Raw genomic sequence first — 6511 nt, 5'->3', positions numbered from 1 at the left:
GCCGCCGCGGGACCCTCGGTGGCGGGAGGCGGGGCGGGGCAGGTGGGCGGCAGGAGGAGCCCGATGGAAGACCCCGCCTACGTGGGGCGTGGCTCCGCGGGCCGCCCCGCCCCTCTGCGCCGCGCCCCACCTCCCGCGTCTCCCGCCCTGCGATGCTTACTCCGCGCCTGGCTGAGCGGCGCCTGCACCCTGCCACGCGGGGTGTCCGCCGGGAGGGTGCGAGGCGATCCCCCCCCCCCCCGTTCCCCAACACCCTCAGCCTCCCAGACACTTCACATGAAAACACCTCTGGTGCTCAGGAGACGTTTTCTCAATCTCTTGGCAGGTGGGAATGAAGGCATTTTAGACAACTTTGCCATTTCCCCTGGCCCGAAAGCTACCATCTAAGTGGAAATGGGACCTTCCTGTAGGTAGGAACGCAGGTCGGAACAGCTCTTTGGCCCTTCATCTCCCACCCCCAGCAGAGTACCCGCATTGGGAAATGCTGTCACGGATAGGGGTAGGACTCCGCAAATGGAGTGGGCTTGGTGGCTACTGTTGTTTTGTTGGTTAACATTTTATTTTTTTTCAACGTTGTTTTTATTTATTTTTGGGACAGAGAGAGACAGAGCATGAACGGGGGAGGGGCAGAGAGAGAGGGAGACACAGAATCGGAAACAGGCTCCAGGCTCTGAGCCATCAGCCCAGAGCCTGACGCGGGGCTCGAACTCACGGACCGCGAGATCGTGACCTGGCTGAAGTCGGACGCTTAACCGACTGCGCCACCCAGGCGCCCCAACATTTTAAAAACTTTTGGGAAGTATGAACATGTACAGAAAAGTGCAGGAGCGCACAACTCAATAAATGTTCACAAAATGTATTTTCACAAAATAACCAATACCCAGTTCAAGAAGCAGAGCATCACCAGCCCCCCAGACGTCCCATCCCTTCCCCAACCCCCCACCCCGCGGGGCTGCCAGGAACTCCCCACAAGGGGAGGACACTGTCCTGACTTCTAACTGCATCGGTTAGTTTTGCCTGGTCTTGTACTTTATGTAAATGGCATCACTCGATACCCGGACAGCACTTTAATGGTTACAAAACACTTTGCACTACAGAAATGGAGCCTCGGGAGGTGGCCAGCACTGCCCCGAGGGACTGAAGGTGCTCCCAAGCCTGTCTAGACCCCACCCCATGGGCTAGATAGTGCCAGGAGGCCCTCCGTGGATGCGACCCAGGAGTGGAAGATCCGGTTTCTGGTGGGGCTGGGATTCCCTCTCCCAAAGGCTCCCCTGGCCTCTAGCCTCATCTCATCTCATCTCAGCCAGAGTGGGGTACTGCCTTCCTGCATGTATCCCTTACGTGGGCCAGCCCTGGGGACTCACAGGTGACCAGAACCCAGCCCCTGCCCTCGAGGACTCCTGGCAGAGGGAAGTGTGATTGGTCCAGGTCTTCTGGGTTCTCTAGATTCACTCAGCAAATACACATCGAGAGTCCCCTGAGGGGCCACCACGTGCCAAGCCCCAGGCTGGGCACTGGGGACCCATCAGTGACCCTGACAAGCCTTGGGGAGCTCCCGTGGGCCCTTTGAGGGATAGTACATCTGCATGCAGTGGGGAGGGGGCTCTCCCGGAAGAGGCTGAGGGATTACGGGAAGCATCTATCCTGAGGGCTTAAATGGTGCCCTGAGGCTTTTGGGTGAGGGCGCCAATGACACACGGGCCTCAGTCTCCTCTTGGTGCAGTTGAAGCTGGGGCTTCTGAGGAGGGCCAGGCCCGCCTGCCTTAATTCTCAGGGCGCTGAGGCCTGTGCTGCTCACTCGGTTCACAGAAACACACAATTCTGGTTTCTCCATCAGAAGCTCTGTGGTCTCAGATGTACAAAGGGCCAGTAAGGCCTGTCCTGACAGGGTCCCTGGGGGTCAGGGGTCCCGAGGGCCCTGCCCACCCCCCTCTGCCTTCTGGGTTTCCATGGGGACCTGGGGCCCTCAGCCATATTGGGGATTGGGAGGGTATTTCCCGTGTGCCCTGTAAGGGAGTTCTCAAATTCAGGTCCCCTGGGTCATAACTCCAGGCCTGGGGTCAGGCTCTAACACCTTTTGCCCCAAGACTTCTGGGTTCTGGCTCTAAATTCTGGGGGCTCTGGGCTATTTCCTCCACCACAACATTCTGGAACTGCTTTCCCAGCTCTCTATGTCCTGCCATGACTGGGTCAGGCCACAGCCCCTGCACAGCCTGATCCGCCCGCAGCTGCCGCTGAGTTGTTGACTTGTGGTTCTGGAGTTGTTTGTCCTGGTTCTTCCAGGCGCTGGGGCTCTACCTGGCTGAACTCTCTAGCCTCTGAGCCCCCGGTTTCAGCTCTCTCGAGATGCTCCATCTGTTCTCTAGACCCCCTCTCTGGACTGCTTGCTCTTCACCCACCTGGGGGCTAGCTTTCTCCGTGCTAAAGCTGCAACCTCCTGGGGTCTGTGGGTGTGCTTCTCTCTCCCAGAGACCCCAAACACAGGAAAATCAGTGAAGGTCCCGGTAAGAGGGGCTTCTGGGGCCTGGAGAGGGCTCAGCACAGGCATAGGCCATCCCCACCACAGGCTTGCCGGGAGCTCCTCTCCCAGCAAGCCAGCCCACTTACAACCTGGAGGAAGGGTGGGCCTGGTGAGGGGGACACTGTACCAGGTAACATCATACCCTGGACATAGATCAGGCCAGAGGTGGCCACCTGGCCTAGCCCATTCAATTGGATTTGCTCTCTTGAGAATTTGAATCGAGACGGGCAATACCCATGGGGCCCTGCAGCCCTGCAGCCCTCCCATCATGGGAAGTCAGTGTACATGGGTGCAGAGCCCTGTGATTGTTGAAGAGCAAGAATGAGGGGACCCATAGAAGCAGCTGGTCAGTGGGGAGGGCCCTAGAGCAGAGAGGGAGGGGAGAAGACAGCCCTGTGACCGTGGGACAGCTCCCGGGGCCTGTCTCCACCGCCTGCTCCTGTAGGACCCCCTCTGATTTGAGTCAACCTGAGTGGGTGTCTGGCTGCGACTCCTGAGCCAAACCTCAGGCAGACGTGGAGCCCTGAACTTGCCCCCCGCACCCAGGGTGCCAGAGGCTGCCCCCCTGGGTGTGAGACAGCCCAGCAGCCCTCCTGGCCCCTCCAGCTCCCTCCGTCCTGGAAAGCCAGGGGCCCCCTCGGCCAGGCAGACAGGCCCACCCTCCAGCCCTCCCCCCACCTCCTATCTTAGTCATGGGATGCCGCCTTTGCGTCTCTCCCAACATGATCTCTACCACAACTGGCCGACAGGGCGCCTGGGCAGAAGCCGGCCGGCAGACATGTTTTGTTTGGCCAAGCACGGTGCCTCAAAAGAATTTGAATTGGTTGCCAGCTTTGAAAAGTCAGATTTCACATAAAAATCCGGATTTCTGGCTTCTATGGACAAACCAGAGGAGCCTGGCAGCTCTGGACCCATATCCCTGACGGTTCCAGGGCCCGAGCTGCGTGTGCCTTAAACAGGCACCCACCCTTCCACCCCCCACCCCCATCGCTACCACTCCCTATGACCTCACAGCAGCACCCCCCCACCCCCCACCCCAAGGGAACTGAGCTTTGACCCCAGCCCTGCCCTTCCTGGTTCTTTCCCTCTGCCTCCTGCCACGTCCTTCACATCACTGTCTACTGATGCCCCCCCCCCCCCCCCCCCCCACTCTCCAAGGCCTCTGTGTCTCAACATATCCAAATTCCAGATGACTCTCTGCCTGCTAGATCCTACTATCCTGGGATGGGCTTCTGAAATGACCTATTACTTTTGACCTCTCCTCCCCACCCGATGGCTTTAGGAGCAACTGCCCACACAGGGCTCTCTGACTTGCTCAGCGCTCTTGGCTTTCCAGACCTGGTCTCCTTTCACTGTCCAACCCTCTGCGGTGTGATCTAACCCCAAATGGCAGCCACACGGTCTGTGCCTCCCGGGCACCTGCAACAAGGCCAGTCCAGGTTGAGATGCGCTGTACGTGTGAAACACACCAGACTTGGAAGACTCCACGGGGGGAAGAAAAAGAGTGTAAAATCTCATTGATGATTTTTTACGTTGATTACAAGTTGTGATGGTAATGTTTGGAATGCAGCGGGTTAAATGAAAAGATCATTAAAATTAATTTTGGTTGTTGGTTTTTCGTCTTTGTTTTGTTTTTTAGCGTGGCTATTAGAAAACTGTAATGATGGGGCGCCTCTGTGGCTCACTCTGTTAAGTGTCTGACTTTGGCTGAGGTCATGATCTTGCAGTTCGTGGGTTTGAGCCCCACGTCGGCCTCTGTGCTGACAGCTCAGAGCCTGGAGCCTGCTTTGGGTTCTGTGTCTCCCTCTCTCTCTGACCCTCCCTTACTCGCACTCTGTCTCTCTTTCTCTCTCAAAAATAAATAAACATTAAAAGAGATTTTTTTAATAAAAAAAAGAAAATTGCAACAATGGAAGCTCTATTGGAGAGCACTGCTCTTTTTTTTTTAATTTTTTAATGTTCATTTATTTTTGAGAGAGAGAGAGAGAGACAGAGCACGAGTGGGGGAGGGCCAGAGAGGGAGGGAGACACAGAATCCAAAGCAGGCTGCAGGCTCAAGCTGTCAGCACAGAGCCCAACATGGGGCTTGAACTCACAAACTGTGAGATCATGACCTGAGCCGAAGTTGGACGCTTAACGGACTGAGCCACCCAGGCGCCCCTGGAGAGCACCGTTCTAAACAATGGAGAGGGAGGTACGATCATTTGCCTGTTTTACAGACGGGGCAACTAAGACTCAGAGGATCGGGGGACTCGCCCAAGGTCACACAGCTGTGTGGGTGGTAAGGCTGAAGACTCAAAGTCTCGGCTCCTAACCATTAGGCAGCACTGCCCCAGGGTGCCCCCATGGCACCTGGCACACATGAATTCATGCCCCCGTTGTCACATAAGTGCCCCCTTTCCCAGCTGGCCCCAGGCTGGCCTGAGGATATAAGAAACCACCTTTTTTTCATTCCTCAGAGACACCCCTCACTGTGAGCCCCCACTTCAATGAACCCTTCGGCCCCGAGGAGGCCATGCCTTTCCTGCCCACCACCTCCCAAACCCAGGCCTGGCCCTGCAGAGGCTGCCCCTCCCAGGAAGCAGCTGTGACCTTAAATGCCCGCTCCCACGCAGACCCAGCCCTCTTGGGAGCCTGTCCTTGCTGGGGCAGCCGCCATAGGCTGCATAAAGCCCCCTCACCAGGCAGCCTGTGGAAGGGCCTGATCTGGCCCAAAGCTGGCTTAGAGCCAGAGGGCATGTCCCGGGCACCTGGCTTCTGGCCCCAGAAACCATCTGTCACTCCCTACCCTGGTCAGAGCATCACAGGTGGCCCAGGAAAGACATGTGGTACCCTCCCCAAAGCCCCGTGGAGCATTTTGGTGTCGGGCGGTAAAGAGGGGACCCAGCTAGAGGAAGGAACATGGACCGTGGCCTCCGACGCTGCCCCTGCCTGAAGCCCAGAACCATCGATGGCCTCATCTCCTGGAGTCCGGAGACCCCAACCGTTGCCGTGCGTGCCCACACTCCTCAGGCTCAGTGAGAAGGGGTGGGAGGACCCACTCAGAATTCCTTTCTGGGGCCAGAGAAACCATGTGGACAGAACACTCAGGCCTGGAGCCACCAGCCACTTCCTCCGGCTGAGGCTGCTGTGGGCACCTGCCCATTTGCCCACCACGGACTTGGAGGAACCGAGAGCGACCGAGGAGAAATCGGAGCGGGGCTGCAGAACCCCGTTTGAGGTTCCAATTCAGGACGGTCACACTCCGTGCCTGAGCCCCACCCCCATCACGGGGCTGTGCTGGCGCCCGGCTCAACACCCACCCCAATGGGCCCAGGCCAGGGGCCAGCTGGCTGCAGAGGACAGAGCCCACACAGACAGCTGTGTGCCCGCTCACCCACCCAGCCTGCCTCGGCTCACTCCTGACGTCTGCTCACACGCCTGGAACCACCCACTGTGTGCCAGGGCCGCCCTCCCAGCTGTGAGCAGGCCATGTGTGAGGGCGGGACTTGTGTGTCCGCCACCCCCCCACCCCCACCCCCCCCCCCACCCCCGCCACTCAGGACCCTGCTTCCAGAGTAAAGGGGACATCAAAAATCCTCCCTGCCCTGGGGCGCCTGGGTGGTTGAGCGTCCGACTTCGGCTCAGGTCATGATCTTGCGGTTCGGTTTGTGAGTTCGGACCCCTCATCGGGCTCTGTGTTAACAAACAGCTCAGAGCCTGGAGCCTCCTTCGGATTCTCTGTGTGTGTCTCTCTCTCCCTCCCCTGCTCATGCTCTGCCTCTCTCTGTCTCTCAAAAATAAGTGTTAAAAAAAAAAAAAAAAAAAAGAATCATCCCTGCCCCAAAGGGTACTCATGAAGATGCCAGGAGAAGGTCCCCTCTAAGTGTTAGCTGCTGGGGCTCAGAGCTGGAAGCAGATGGGCGCTGTGGTGGGCTATGGAATCCCAGAGGCGGGAGGGGTGGTCTGCCTGGGGAGGGCGCGGGGAGGGCGGGCTTCGCAGACGGTGCC

This window comes from Prionailurus viverrinus, chromosome C1, assembly GCF_022837055.1.
Source record: "Prionailurus viverrinus isolate Anna chromosome C1, UM_Priviv_1.0, whole genome shotgun sequence".
Lineage (NCBI taxonomy): Eukaryota > Metazoa > Chordata > Mammalia > Carnivora > Felidae > Prionailurus > Prionailurus viverrinus.
Note: the sequence above shows the minus strand (reverse complement) of the source record.